Below are 16,427 nucleotides of genomic sequence, written 5' to 3'. Positions count from 1 at the left end.
GTACTGACATCTACAAAGGCAGGATTGTGCTGTCCTCTGTCCCCCCTCCATCCCTACGATAAATCCAGCCCATCCATTGTGTCCGGAGGCCCCTCTCTGTCTCTTGGGGCCCTGTGGCCCCCAGGTCACCTTCAGCTAGGTGCTGGCAGGGGCCTGAGTATAGTTACGGCCTCTAGGGGCCCCAGTGCGGTCACCGTGGGTATAGCGGCAGGTCGTGAGTATGTGGAGAGACTGTGTGACGGAGAGTGGAGACGGCGTCAGGGTGAGTTCACCGGCGGGCCACGGGTGTGTGTTACCCGGACGACCCGATCAGAGCTCAATGGTTTAGAGAGAAAGGCACGGGTGAAACAGGTGTCTGTTTTGGTGAGAGAAGAAGTAAAAGGGTAGGACAGAGGTGTCAGGAGGGAGAGGATGTCTGGTTGTATGTAAATGGACCGGACCACTACAATGTTGTGTTATTGTTCAGTTTGGATTACCCTGAGTCAGCGCTAATGAAGCAGTAAGCAGCCAGCCTGCAACAATCCTCACTCACGACTTATATGAGTGTGTGCTTGCTTTGACTCTCCTGTGTATACATGTCAACAACTCCCACATACACACATACCTCCAAGGTGAAACACTAAGTGTGCTAGTGCTGGGAATTGCCAGGGACCTCACAATACGATATCACGATACTTAAGTGCCGATACGATATAAAAAATATTGCGATATTGTCAATACGATATATCGTTAAAAAAAATCCTGATATGTAACTGTAGATTTTTCACCCATCACTAAAATGTGCTCTTCTATTATTTCAGTCCAGGCTCCCGTAACACGGCATATCTCGTTAGCTTCGCTAATTCAAAAAACGTCCCCATCTCATATCTCGGGGTCGGAGGGCACTCATTTGCACAAACTCCCAAAGGGGACAGTGTTATGGCCGAGATCACGCTGACCCATTTAATGAAATAAAAAAGCGCTCTCTCAAATTCGTCCCGCCAAATTATGCTTAATACTCCGTCTTGGCAGTACTTGGTATCTCTGTGATTAATGCGTTTTCAGTGACACAATTAACAGGTAATTATGTAGTCCTGCAAATTGTGCCTCGCCGTCATTATGTTTATTAAGAGCAGAGCGGAATCTGCACACATCAAGAGAATTATCCCGCCAGAGGCTGCGACCAAGAGGTGTGTGTGCGTGTGTGACAACCACTGACCCGGATGGCCGTCGCCAAGGCCGGCCGCCCGCCTAACAGCCAACCAGTAGGCTAATTCCTCACATTGCATTCCTTACCATGATCCTGTGCATGAGGGCTTGAGACCCCTGTGTCGCCAGAGGGTGTGTGTGAGGTCTCAGTGGTACACATTCAGTATTATATTGGGGGACGGTTGGTGGACAATTATCTGAGATCTTAATTAAGTGCTCTCCTCCGTATCTAGACCCTACGCCCCTACACCTTGGCCCTCCATTGGACCCTGAGTCTCTCTCTAAAGAGCAGTGGATGGACATTATATAGGTGGTGGGAGGCAATAGTTGTTGTCCCCTGTCATTATTTAAGGCCCAGTTCAATCATAAACATCATTTTCCACACTGAGGTTGGATAATACTGTGTAATTGTGAAAATGATGATAATGCCCGTTTAGTGTAAGAGCTGTTTGAAAATACCGCCTGAAATTTCAGCCTGTTTTGGTGGGATGGAGTTTTGGCCTGCCTGGTTACATTAGTTAATAGACCAATAAGGAAGAGAGTTCCAAACCTCTCAGGCAATAACTGCTAGTTTTCAGTTTTACCCTCTTCACTCAGACCACTCCCACAGTCCTTGCAAAAGTGTTGCTTGAGAAATTGCTCTTTGCTGAGACGTTATTTTTGTTTATTTTTATGGTTGGGTATTTTAAATAATTTCACTATTAGAATAATATCATGACACTTTATTAGATGTCCGGATAGTCGAAATACATGTGTTAAAAAACTTGGGAACGGGGCCTCCCGAGTGGTGCAGTGGTCTAAGGCACTGTGCCACTAGAGATCCTGGTTTGAGTCCAGGCTCTGTCGCAGCCGGCCGTGACCGGGAGACCCATGGGGCGGCACACAATTGGCCCAGCGCCGTCCGGGTTAGGGGAGGGTTTGGCCGGCAGGGATGTTCTTGTCCCACCGCGCACTAGCGACTCCTGTGGCAGGCTGGTCGAAATGCATGTTGACACGTTTGCCCGGTGTACGGTGTTTCCTCCGACACATTGGTGCGACTGGCTTCCTAGTTAAGCGGGCATGGTGTCACGAAGCATTGCGGCTTGGCTGGGTTGTGTTTCAGAGAACGCACGGCTATCGACCTTCGCCTCGCCCGAGTCCGTACGGGAGTTGACTGGGACAAGACTGTAACTACCAATTGGATACCACGAAATTGGGGAGAAAAAGGGGTAAAAAAACCAAACTAAAAAACAACTTGGGAACTGGCTTGCTACGTAGCCTGCGCTACTTCGGAGAGAGGTACTACTCTGCTTGCTTGAGTTTTACCCGGGAAGGAGAAAAAGAGAGAGAGTAGCCATACAGATAGTGCCTGTCTTGACCGCATCAAATCAATGTACAGAGGCTAGCTAATATAGCTAGCTACCTAGGCTAATTGAGGCTATTTTGCTGTGCTTCCCGTCCTTGTCTAAACTCAATTTAGATTAAACAACAGCCTACCTGATGGTTGGTCATTGTAGCCTACTCCTTATCATTTAACTAACTTAATTCCGTAATTTTAATTCAACTTTGCATTGATTTAAAGATCTACGTTGTTTGCTTCACTTGGAGCCACTTTGATTAACCGACAATAACAACAAACAGTGTAGGCTACGGTATGTCTTAACTACACTGAACAAAATATAAAAATATAAACATGCAACAATTTAAAAAGATTTTACTGAGTTACAGTTCATATAAGGAAATCGGTCAATTTAAATAAATTCATCAGACCCTAATCTAGGGATTTCACATGACTGGGAATACAGATATGGATCTGTTTCTCACAGATACCTTAAAAAAAAGGTAGGTGTGTGGATCAGAAAACCAGTCACTATCTGGTGTGACCACCATTTGCCTCATGCAGCGCAACGCATCTCCTTCGCATATAGTTGATCAGGCTGTGAAATGTTGTCCTACTCTTCTTCAATGGCTGTACGAAGTTGCTGGATATTGGCGGGAACTGGAATAAGCTGTCATACAGGCCGATCCAGAGCATCCCAAACATGCTCAATGGGTGACATGTCTGGTGAGTATGCAGGCCATGGAAGAACTGGGACATTTTCAGCGTCCAGGAATTGTGTACAGATCCTTGCGACATGGGGCCCTGCATTATCATGCTGAAATATGAGGGAATGGCGGGCGGATATATGGCACAACAATGGGCCTCAAGATCTCGACACGGTATCTCTGGGCATTCAAATTGCTATTGATAAAATGCAATTATATTCGTTGTCCTTAGCTTATGCCTGCCCATACCATAACCCCACTGCCACCATGGGGCACTCCGTTTACAACGTTGACATCAGCAAACTGTTTGCCCGCACGACGCCATACACGCTGTCTGCCATCTGCCCGGTACAGTTGAAACCGGAATTCATCCATGAAGAGCACACTTCTCCGGCGTGCCAGTGGCCATCGAAGGTGAGCATTTGCCCACTGAAGTCGGTTATGACGCCAAACTGCAGTCAAGTCAAGGACGACGGGCACGCAGATGAGCTTCCATGAGACTGTTTCTGACAGTTTGTGCAGAAATTCATTGGTTGTGCAAACCCACAGTTTCATCAGCTGTCTGGGTTGCAAGTCAGTCTATGTGTGTGTGTGTGTGTTAGTGGCTGCATTTGGGGGAGGGGTTAAGTGGGGTCTCTAATGGTGTGTGTGTGTACAGCTATAAGAAGCGGCAGTGGGGAGGATTAAGTGGGGTCTCTGACTATGTCTTGTACAATGAGCCTTGATGGGTGTGAAAGGCCCATTCCGCCGTAGTAACGAGGCTAATGAATTCAGACTCTAATCGATTGTCTCAGCTCTCTCTGGATTAGATGCAACCTTGCTGGAAGGCGCAGGCAGAGGTATGTGTGTGTGTGTGTGTGTGTGTGTGTGTGTGTGTGTGTGTGTGTGTGTGTGTGTGTGTGTGTGTGTGTGTGTGTGTGTGTGTGTGTGTGTGTGTGTGTGTGTGTGTGTGTGTGTGTGTGTGTGTGTGTGTGTGTGTGTGAGAGAGAGAGAGACACACGAGCGGGGAGTGCAAGGGGAGCTGAGGGTGCCAGTACTCACCCCTGCCTCCCTCCCCTCCATCCCTTTCTCTCTCGCTCCATCCGGGCGAATGAGGGGACAGGAGGATCATCTCCAGTCTAAATGAGATTACAGCTCCTTCAGCTGCTTATCTGGGCTAATGCCAGCCGCCGTGGGGCCAGGCAGACACAGCAGCCAGAACCCAGTCTGTGTACAGGGGATCAGCCCCGCTCTGCCCTGTCCTGTTCCTCTCTACCCTGCACCGCACCGCATGACCTAATCCCCCCAGAGATGGGAAGAGTGAGAGAGCGATGAAGAAGGATGGAGGGAATGTGAAAGAGAGGAAGGAAGCGGAATATAAGAACGGGATGGAGGTGGAGAGGTGGTGTGAAGGAGAGGGAGATACTGTGTTTCTGTTGAATAAGGATGTTATTGGTGTGTGTGTTTGTGTGTGTGTGTGTTTCTCTCCTGTGTGGTTGTGTGTGTGTCTCCTACAGGAAGGTACATCAGTGCAATGTCCAGCCTGGCCACTCAGCATGTCCCCCCCAGTGCCTGGCTGCCTCCTCCCAATGTCAGCGTGGGTAAAGACCGCCACCTAGCGGTTGCAGCAGCTCTCTGGGCCAACTTTTTCCCCTTCCTCCGCAGCCTGCGCCTTTCCAACACCCCTCCTGCCCAGCTGGCTGATGCTGCCGCAGGTCAGATGCACACACAGAGGGAGAGAGGGAGAGAGTGGGAGGAATGGGAGAGGAGGATAAATGTTTACTGTATACAACAATTTCACACTGTGAGTTGCACAAACTAACAATTGTATTTCTCATAAGATTATATACATCGTCTGCCTTTGTCTCACTGTTTCTCTCTCTCTCACGCTCTTTTTCTCTCTCGTCAGTTCTTTTACTCTCAACATCTTGCATCTGTGCTTTGTGTTGAGCATGCAGTGACAAATCCTTCCATTATAGTATGACTCTCTCAAACGTATTTTCCGTGGTAGTTACCATCAGGTAACATGGTATGAATGTTGACTCATTTCCAGGATTTACTCTGCTGGCCTTTGACCTTCCTAGCTCTGCCCCACAAGACCTCCAGCCCAACCCCATCCAGTCCATCATGCAGTGCTTCAGCTGGGATGACATGCTGCACCCCCTGCTAGTGACTCGCTACCTACCCCACCTGCTCCAGAACAGGTAACATTACTCCAGTAAGCAGGGTCTGAACTTGTCCATTAAGAAATGCTTGTTTTTGTTTTTTATTGCAAAACACTTTGCTACGGAGTAGCAATGACTACACTAATGAATACAAACCATGTGTGGTGACAAACATCCGAAAGGATCATTCTAAGCAAGGTGCTGCACAAAATCACTGATCTACAAATCACCTTTTATATTCTAAACTACTATCCATCATGTGAGCCTCCCTTAAACAGATTAGCACATTTGTACAGCGCCTTGCTCCGGTGGAACATAGAGATTGAGATCCACTACATTGCGGTCAGACTGCACAGAATCACTGATCTACAAATCACCTCGCATCCCAAACAATAACTAATTATTTGACCAAGATTATCAATTCTGCGTCTCACCTTACTCTAACTTGTGATTCCCTTAAACACATTTGTTGTCTGTTCTATGTCAAACTGACCTCTCTTCCCCAGCGAGCTGGTGTATTCAGTGAGCTCCGGCTGTGGAGGTTCCGTGTCGGGCTCAGCCCAGAACCTGTCTGTGAGAGCCTGGTTCCGCTGTGTTCTGCACCAGCACATCCACAAGAACCCAGATGGCATCGACAGTAGAGCAGGTACAGACCCTCAACCTAGAACCCTGGACATCCGACCATTTAGCAAATGCTTTTATCCAAAGGTACTTAGAGTCTTGCGTGCACACACTGGCCAGGCCTCACTGGTCTCCGTTCAGCAATGGAACGACATCCTCAGTCAGCTATGCCACATTTAAAACACTTGCAACCTGCACTTCTTGTCTATTACAATATTAGGATGATTTCCCATTAGTTTCTGTTTTTAAGTATGTGTATTTCTGTACGTTTATTTCAGTGTTTTGTTGTGGAGATGTAAGTGTGTGTATATGTGTCACGTTCCTGACCTGTTTTCTGTTGTTTGGTATGTGTTTATTGGTCAGGGCGTGAGTTTTGGGTGGGCAGTCTATGTTTTCTGTTTCTATGTTGGTTTTGGGTTGCCTGGTATGGCTCTCAATTAGAGGCAGGTGTTTGACGTTTCCTCTGATTGAGAGTCATATTAAGGTAGGTTGTTCTCACTGTTTGTTTGTGGGTGATTGTCGCTGTGTCTGTGTTTATTGCACCACACGGTACTGTCTCGTTCGTTCTTTCCTGTTCATGCGTGCTTCGTTATATGTAGTTTGCATGTTCAGGTCAGTCTACGTTGTTTGTTTGTTATTTTGTTAATATTCAAGTATAGTTCGTGTCAGTGTTTGTCATGTCTAATAAATTCATTATGGATTCACAACCCGCTGCACTTTGGTCCAATCCTTGCTACTCCTCTTCGGATGAAGAGAAGGAGGAGGCCCGTTACAATATGTGTGACTCAGGTTGGAAAGAGTGTGGTGCTAGAAACACTTAAGGTTGTGGGTTCAAGTCCCATAAGGAGCTAATACACATCCTAAACATGGCCAGCATTTACACAGGCAGCCCAATTTTGATATTTTGCCCAATTATTGGTCTTTTGACCAATCAGATCAGATATTTTGCCAATAATTGGGCAAAAGATCAGAATTGGGATACATGTGTAAATGCAGTCTTTGGATAAAAGTGTCTGCTAAGTGGCATATATGATTATTTATGATGTGTTACTTTTTCCAGGCAGGGCTCTGGAGGAGCAGTTGTCAGAGCTCACTAGTTTCGTATTAAGGCTCCCTGAGGTGGACTCCCTACTGCAGAGGGCCGGGCTGCAGCCTAGAGCTGGAGGCAAGCTAATGCCCAGGTCTGCTCTTGAGATGTTCATCAAGGTACTACACACACACTGTAATAGGGTAGCACCTCGTCACACACACGGTGTAACAGGGTAGCTTGTCATCTCACACACGCATGTGAACAAGGATATTTGCAGCATGCAAGATACACACAGGTAAGCGCCAAAAGAAAGGAAACACTTGAGTAAATGAGGGATACAAAGTATATTGAAAGCAGGTGCTTCCACACAGGTGTGATCCCTGAGTTAATTAAGCAATTCATTCCATCATGCTTAGGGGTCATATATAAAAATGCACAGTTGTCTATTATTTTGGCTACCATGTCTAGAAGAAGAGATCTCAGTGACTTTGAAAGAGGGCTCTCAAAGTAGCATTAGGGGGTTTTGAGGGTGTGTGTGTGTGTGTGTGTCTTAAACAACAGATCTCAACCCAATTAAAACCCTTATGGGAGATTCATGGAGCGACGCCTGATACAGCGTTTTCCAAAATGGAATTTCTCGTGGAAGAATGGTGTCGCATCTTTGCAGTAGAGTTCCAGACACTTGTAGAATCTATGCCAAGAAGTATTGAAGCTGTTCTGGCGGCTCGTGGTGGCCCAACGCCCTATTAAAACACTTTATGTTGGTGTTTTCTTTATTTTGGCATTAACAAGTATATCAATAGCATACGCTGAAAGGCAAGTCTGCATTTCCATACAAATACAGCTTAAATGCATTATGTCGCTTTTGTATTTTTCTCTCTCAGGGTGTGGGGCGTGTGTACAGTGGGCTGCAGGTGTTGTCTGAGCGTTCTGCCATGGTCGCCCGTGCTCTGGACTACACAGGGGGACATCATGAAGTATATCAAACACTACCTGGTCAATAAGAGTCCTCAGGAGGGGCTGCTGCTGACCTACTGGGCTGTGGGTGGGTGTATGCATCACGGAGGTCTGCCCCTATCCCCTTAGGCTTTTTGTGTGAATCTCTAAAGACTGGACAGGTGTAAGGTGGAGCTATAACCGTATTGCTTATACCTATCCAATCATTTCAGATCTCTACAAGTGCGTAGAAAAGATATTGGCTAGAGGTCAATTTGGTGTTGGGCGAGAAGGAATCGGCGTGTTTGAGAGGATCAGGATATGATCAGGATTAGCAACTCTGCCCAGTGACTTGCTTCGAGCCTATCTCCTCAAACACACGTTGAATGTCTGTCATCCTTGGTGTTGACTGTGTGTGTGTGTTCAGGGTGCGTGGTGAAGCACTTGAGTCCCCTGCTGGCCACCTCCAAGGACCAGCAGCTGCTGTTCAACGTTGTCAGCGGGCGAGAGCACCTCCCTAACTCTCTGTCTGGGCTGGACAAGGCCTTGAGGGACAGCCTGCCCCTCTACCTGCAGGTGGGACGCATGAACAGACACACGCACCCGTGAACACACACACTCCCTATACCTAAACATTATGTTACTTACTACCCCAGTTTGGATACTTCAGAAAAAAAGTATTGTTTGGATACTTCAGAATGTACTAGCAGGGTTAGAGGGGAGGAAAGAAAAATCCAGAAGTATTTCCCATGAGCATTAGTAATACTATACTGACCTCTCTCACTGTGTCTCTGTCTCTCCTTTCTTCCCCTCCAGGGTCTGTGTATAGCAGCCAGTATGTCTGTCTCAGGGAGCCTACCTAAAGAAGCAGCTCCGTGATGTCATCTCCAAGTACCTTGACCATTTCCTGCCTGCCACTCCATCGGTTGGGGCCATAGCCAATCACCCGGTGCTGCTGACGGCCTCCGAGGCCACGCCCACCCCGCGTGGGGCAGCACTGAGAAGGAGCGTCCTGCAGGTGATCAGGTAGGATTCTGACGCTCTGGGTAGAGATTGCTCTTAGGCACAGATCCAGGATGAGTTAACCCTGCCCAAATCCTCACCTTAATAATTAGGTAAGGGAATGCGAAGCCAAACTGACCTTGGAGCAGTGTCTCAGGACAACTTCATCCTAATCCACCTTGACAGCCTCCTAGGAGCATCTACTAAATGGCCAGACATTACTGGCTCTGTGTCATACCTCTTCTGTGTCTGTCTCCATAGTGAGAACTTCCTGCATTTCAAAGGCAACGCCCCTCCTCCCCGCCTGGTCACGGTCCTGGCCTTCCTATTGGAGCTGCTGAGACGGAACAACGTCAGTGACCCCGCCCTGCTCACCATGCCCCTTCCCCTCTCTGCTCCGCTGCCTGAAGCTGGTCAACGAGCCTCACGGTGAGAGTACACACACATAAAGACACGTACACACAGTAATCATATTTGTGAACAATGTGCGAACAAGCTTGCTTTTATGGGTAGTGTTTTTCTAGGTTTTGGTGTGTGCAATGTGCGTCCACGTGTGGTAACTAGTCTAAAAGCAGCTGTGCGTTCACAATGAGGAGGACCAGTACAGAGGCCGTTCAGCCGCCGCAGGGGATGCACCATGTGACCAGAGTGTCCCTGTTCTGCGGTGAGTGACACCAACTGCCATAACCTTTACTCTTCCTCTCTCTGCAATCAGCACTTGGGTCGTGTCTATTATTGTACACCGTAGCAAAATGTTTTCAAATGTTGGACATAACCTAATCTAGACATAATCCTATTTTTAAGGTTAATTTACAGTTGCATTATTGGAATTAGCAGTCCAGAGCAGTCCGACAGCACGTAGGACGCCTTTTTATCCGTTTCCTCGTAGAGAATCTTGTCACTTACCTGATATAACGCTACGTTTACGCACACCACGGGGAACCATTATCGCACGGTGTAAGTTGCATGGTATAAATTGCGTGTTGGCCTATGTGGGGAAAACATCTGAAGTGTGGGGAATGGGACTTTCGTCCTACGTTGATTCTATTCAAATGCTTTACAGTAGTCATAAAACCATAAAGCCAGTGTGCAACATGCCAGATATCAAACCACATCACTAATAAAAACACACAACCCCCAATATAGACAGACAGACAGACAGACAGACAGACAGACAGACAGACAGACAGACAGACAGACAGACAGACAGACAGACAGACAGACAGACAGACAGACAGACAGACAGTCAGTGTATTCAGAAATTATTCAGACCCCTCACTTTTTCCACATTTTAGAATATGCCTTATTCTAAAATGTATTAAATATATTTTTTTTCCTCATCAATCTACAAACAATACCCCATAATGACAAAGCAAAAACAGGTTTGTAGAAATGGTTTCAAATGTATTCAAAATTAAAAAACAGATACCGTATTTACTCCTGAGTGGTGCAGTGGTCTAAGGCATGGCATCTCAGTGCTTGAGGTGTCACTACAGACACCCTGGTTCGATTCCAGGCTGTAGCACAACCGGCCGTGATTGGGAGTCCCATAGGGCGTCCGGGTTTGGCCAGTGTAGGCCTTCATTGTAAATAAGAATTTGTTCTTAACTGAATTGCCTAGTTAAATAAAGGTGAAATAAAAAAGTATTCAGACCCTTTGCTATGAGACTCGAAATGATGGTGTGGGTCATGTTTCCATTGATCATCCTTGAGATGTTTCTACAACTTGATTGGAGTCCACCTGTGGTAAATTCAATTGATTGGACATGATTTGGAAAAGCACACAAGTTTGGAACCGGCCGGCCAAACTGGGCAAAAGGGAGAGAAGGGCCTTGGTCAGGGAGGTGACCAAGAACCCGATGGTCACTCTGACAGAGCTCCAAAGTTCCTCTGTGGAGATGGGAGAACCTTCCAGAAGGACAACCATCTCTGCAGCACTCCACCAATCAGGCCTTTATGGTAGAGTGGCCAGACGGAAGCCACTCCTCAGTAAAAGGCACATGACAGACCTCTTGGAGTTTGCCAATAGGCACCTAAAGGACTCAGACCATGAGAAACAAGATTCTCTCGTCTGATGAAACCAAAATTGAACTGAATGCCAAGCTTCACATCTGGAGGACACCTGGCACCATCCCTACGGTAACCCATGGTGGCGGCAGCATCATGCTGGGGGGATGTTTTTCAGCAGCAGGAACTGGGAGACTAGTCAGGATCGAGGGAAAGATGAACGGAGAAAAGTACAGAGAGATCATTGACAAAAACCTGCTCCAGAGCGCTCAGGACCTCAGATGGGGGCGAAGGTTCACCTTCCAACAGGACATCGACCCTAAGCACACAGCCAAGGCAACGCAGGAGTGGCTTCATGACAAGTCTTGGAATGTCCTTGAGTGGCCCAGCCAGAGCCCGGACTTGAACCCAATCTCTGGAGAGACCTGAAAATTGCTGTGCAGCAACACTCCCCATTCAACCTGACAGAGCTTGAGAGGATCTGCAGAGAAGAATGGGAGAAACTCCCCAAATACAGGTGTGCCAAGCTTGTAGCGTCATACCCAACAAGACTCGAGGCTGTAATCGCTGCCAAAGGTGCTTCAACAAAGTACTGAGTAAAGGGTCTGAATACCTATGTAAATGTGATATTTCAATTTTTTTTTTTTTTTAAATGTCTAAACCTGTTTTTGTTTTGTCATTATGGGGTATTGTATGTAGATTGATGAGAGAAAAAAACGATTTAATTAATTTTAGAATAAGGCTGTAACAATTTTTTGGGGGAAAAGTCAAGGGGTCTGAATACTTTCCGAATGCACTGTATATATACAGTGAACACTGATGCAGTGTTCAGTGACACAGTCCACTCTGTGTATGAAATATACTGGATCTTGTGCTGTGACACCTTTGTGAGTCATTTTGTGACCCCTATCTTACTCACTCACTCACTCTCTGCATGTGTGACAGGAATCCATACAGGAATTTGCTGACCCTGCTGGGGGACGGTGGTCAGGCAGAGATCATCAGCCTGGAGGAGGACTGACCCTTGACCCCAGGACCAGGTTACCATGCTGTTGTCCTCAACACCACTGGGTTTGAAATTTGTGTATTTACATGTACATAATGTATAGAAATTGTCCTGTTGGAGTTACAGATCATAATTTATGATCAAGTTTCCACCTTCACATTGAAATATTTTTCAAAAAGTTGTTAACAAATAAAGTAAATAATGTGATGAAATAAGATAATGTGGAAGTGCATGTGTTGTATTTCAGTTTCCTAATTGTACAGGCATGGAACGAGGGAAGAGTGTGTGATGCATATAGATAAATGTATAATATTTTGTTTTTCTAACCATTTCTATGGTGTGATAGTAACTACTGATAGTAGACAAACAGGATCTCTGTGTGCTAATGCCCTCTTTTGTTGGCCCAACTTTACAGGCAGAACCACCTCCTTTCCTGACACTGTGTCCCTCATCAGATACAGATAGAGAGTCCGAAAGATTACTTCTGCTCTTTCCATTCCCTTTTTCCTTTGCAATCTTCATGCAATCAGGCTTCATTTCGTCAGTCAAAATTTCACGTCTGGTCGAACATTAAAAAAATGCACACTAAAAAAATACTTTCACATGACCCTCCCCTCTGTACTGTAGTTTGTTGTTGTTGCATACCCTCCCCCTCATAAAATTAACTCAAAATAATGTTAACAAAAAACATAGCAACCATGTGTTTATAAATGTGGATATCGACTTTTTCCACTTCAGCATGCTTTTGTGGCACAGTTGATGCCACGCAGGGCTACGCGACACAAGGTTGAGGGGTCACCGACCACCACGGACGAGATCATTCTCCCTGTCTGTTTTATTACAGACAATGATCAGCTGGGGGAAATCAGATTTTTTAATTAATTTTTTACACCTTCTCCAATTGGTAGTTACAGTCTTGTCCCGTCGCTCCAACTCCCGGTCACGGTCGGCTGTGACACATCCTGGGATCGAACCCGGGTCTGTTGTGACACCTCGAGCAATGCCTCAGACCGCTGCGCCATTCGGGAGGCCAGGAAATTGGGAAAAAAAATCTGATTCTATAAAATATATGCAACGAATGATTCACCAGCAGGTTTCTGTGCCAATGTACCACACAACCAATAAGTGAAGCATACCAACTTCAGGCGCTTCAATATCATGGTTTCCTTTTTAAACACCACAGTCAAAGACTGTCATCTTGACAAACAGAAAATAGGCCTACATCCCTCCTTTACTTGTAGGTCTACCCAGTATCGAAAGTTTGGCTTGACAGTCTCTGAATGTCATTAAACTTTTCTGTTTTGTAACGTGTCTTTCCATTCATCAAATGGACACTGCACAGTTTGGATGCTGGAATTATATTTTGGACGAACGTGTGCAGGTAGCCTACAGGAGACTTTTGAAGTAATCAGATTAAAACATTCAAATCAAATGTTACTAGTCACATGCGCCGAATACAACAGGTGTAGACCTTACAGTGAAATGCTTACTTACGAGCCCCTAACCAACAATGCAGCTTAAAAAAATACGAGTAAGTATAAGAAATAAAATTAACAAGTAATTGAAAAGCAACAGTAAAATAACAATAGCGAGACTATACACGGGTGGTACAGAGTCAATGTGCGGGGGCAGCAGTTAGTTGAGGTAATATGTACATGTAGGTAGAGTTATTAAAGTGACTATGCATAGATGATAACAACAGAGAGTAGCAGCGGTGTAAAAGAGGGGGTGCATATAGTCTGGGTAGCCATTTTTGATGAGATGTTCAGGAGTCTTATGGCTTGGGGTAGAAGCTGTTTAGAAGCCTCTTGGACCTAGACTTGGCGCTCCGGGTACCGCTTGCCGTGCGGTAGCAGAGAGAACAGTCTATGACTAGGGTGGCTGGAGTCTTTGACAATTCTTAGGGCCTTCCTCTGACACCGCCTGGTGTAGAGGTCCTGGATGGCAGGAAGATGGGCCCCAGTGATGTACTGGGCCGTACGCACTATCCTCTGTAGTGCCTTGCGGTCTGAGGCCGAGCAGTTGCCATACCAGGCAGTGAAAAAACATTGTGACTGGTTGTGTGTTTATGCCACATGTAAAAGGTCATTAATACATTTTAAAAGTAAAATGACAAATATTTGGGCTATATTGAACCGTTAGATTCTAGATGAGCGAAGAACAGCTGCTCAGGTCGGAGGAGGCGAAGCATGTGTTGAGCTTTCCTGCATAACTGGGCCTGCTGAGAGTCACATTATTGTGGCCACATTATTATAGGACGACACGCGAGAATGATGTAGAAATACAGCCAGACAGGCCTGCCGCGGTGCCTTTCTAGACCTCATAAACTATCCGGAGTAGACCCACAACTGGAATGAAACATTCAATTCACAGGGCTTTTGCACCGTCATTCAACTGACATTTTCAATGCAGCCTAGAGTAGAATGTTGTACTCACTTGTAAACAATAATGCAATTATTCATTGCATCGTGGTGTTGTAGGTTAGTCTTGGTAGGATCATTGTATTGTCCCTGAAGATCAATAGGGGAGCTTTTTGAGCTGCGTGTCTCATCTTTCATGCTCAGTGATGCACCTGGCCTATCCACTTCCTATCAGCTCTTCCCCTTTATGTGGAATTATATTGAATATTGGTGCAGCTTTGAATGATTATATGTGTGCCATGATTGCTATTGAGTACCACAGTACGAGTCATAAAACCCAGGAAATGGTTCCAATTGTCTTTTTTCACCATTCATTTTTCCATCTGGGATTTTAGAACTACTTCGTATAAGGTCTTTGTTTCGTGTAGGCTTACCCTGGCGTGACGTTTTTATAACCGCGCAAATCTCTCTCAGACAAGGTCACTTTTATCAATAATTACAATTGCACATTTTAAGTAAATTGAGGCGAATATATTGATAAAACTCACCTTGTCCCGAAAGAGAATTACACGGCTATCAAAACCTCACAATTAATTAAAATTGTAAACTTCACGATGTGAAAAATAAATGGCGGGGGAAAGAAATCTGTGTTTTTATGGGTATGATGTGTCCACTGTGGCAGACTATTGCGGATCTGGACAAACGGTCCACCTACCACTATTGTCACTGTGAATGGTGGCCAGAGGGCAGGATAGACAGACTGGTAGATATATCCCCCTCCCTCTACTTAAGGTGTCGAAAGCATTCCACAGGGATGCTGGCCCAGGTCGACTCCAATGCTTCCCACGGTTGTCAAGTTGGCTACATGGCCTTTGGGTGGGGGACCATTGTTCAGACTCAGCAGCGTTACAGTTCTTGACAAAACCACTGCGCCTGGCACCTACCCTGTTCAAAGGCACTTAAATATTTTGTCTTGCCCATTCACCCTATGAATCGCACACATACACAATCCTTCCTTAACCTATCTTCTCCCCTTCATCTACACTGATTGTAGTGGTTTTAACAAGTGACATTAATAAGGGATCATAGCTTTCACCTGGATTCACGTGGTCAGTCTGTCACGGAAAGAGCAGGTGTCCTTAATGTTTTGTATACTTGCGGTATAGTTAAGCAATAAGGCCCAAGTGGGTGTGGTATATGGCCAATATACCACAGCTAAGGGATGTTCTTACGCACAACGTAACGCAGAGTACCTGGATACAGCCCTTAGCCTTGATATATTGGCCATATACCACAAACCCAGAGGTGCCGTGTTGCTATTATAAACTGCTTTCCAAGTAATTAGAGCAATGCAAATACATGTTTTGTCATACCCGTGGTATAGGGTCTGATATACCACGGCTGTCAGTCAAACAGCACTCAGGGCTCGAACCACCCAGTTTATAATAATAGTTAGTGCGTGGAAAAGCGCATTGCATAAGGGAAGTACCAAAACAACTCGATATAGGGGATGTGCGTGCAAGCAGATGAGAAAATGTGCTAAGGATAGAATAAATGATATAGTAAATCCTGCAAAAGGGAGAATGTAAACCCGGAGAAAAAGCGCCCTCTGCCCAATAGAAAAAAAAACACAACCCTCCCAAAAGGGAGATACAGTACTGTACCTCTTTATTCTGAAAACAAGACATGTTTTTTAAAGTCCTCTTTCACTCACTGCTGGAGGTGTTACGCCGTTACTTCTTTGTCGAAGTTAAACGAGACGTTTTGAAAATGGCGTAAGACAGTGTGGCAACACACCGCTCAGGCTCTCCTACACACCGTGTGTTGAGTAAATGCACGGTATGCTACGTGGTCAGACATTCACTGAACTGTGAAACAGTCTTAAATCCTGAGCTTGAATAGAAAAACACACGCTCAAGAAAGAGTAAGACGGGTCCCACAGTTTACACAGGACAGGTTTCAATTGAAATGACCTTGGGTGGGTCCATTGGCTTTGTATTGAGTAGACGGGTTATGGTACGTAGTAAGTACAGCTAGTTAGAGTGCCATTAGCCCTATAGTGCATTAGTAAAAGAGGGAGCTATTTCACTCTGTAGAGAGCTCTGCTC

At 45.8% G+C, this 16,427-nt stretch overlaps 1 pseudogene; it reads left to right on the top strand.

The window, feature by feature from the left end:
- LOC120047105 overlaps positions 1–12,424 on the top strand; it is a 34,429-nt pseudogene extending 22,005 nt beyond the window's left edge.
- Positions 12,425–16,427: the final 4,003 nt, after the last annotated feature.

The sequence above is a fragment of the Salvelinus namaycush genome, chromosome 5 (assembly GCF_016432855.1).
Source record: "Salvelinus namaycush isolate Seneca chromosome 5, SaNama_1.0, whole genome shotgun sequence".
In the NCBI taxonomy this organism is placed as follows: Eukaryota; Metazoa; Chordata; class Actinopteri; order Salmoniformes; family Salmonidae; genus Salvelinus; species Salvelinus namaycush.
The sequence above is the reverse complement of the archived record's forward strand: the minus strand, read 5'-3'. Positions and strand labels throughout refer to the sequence as shown.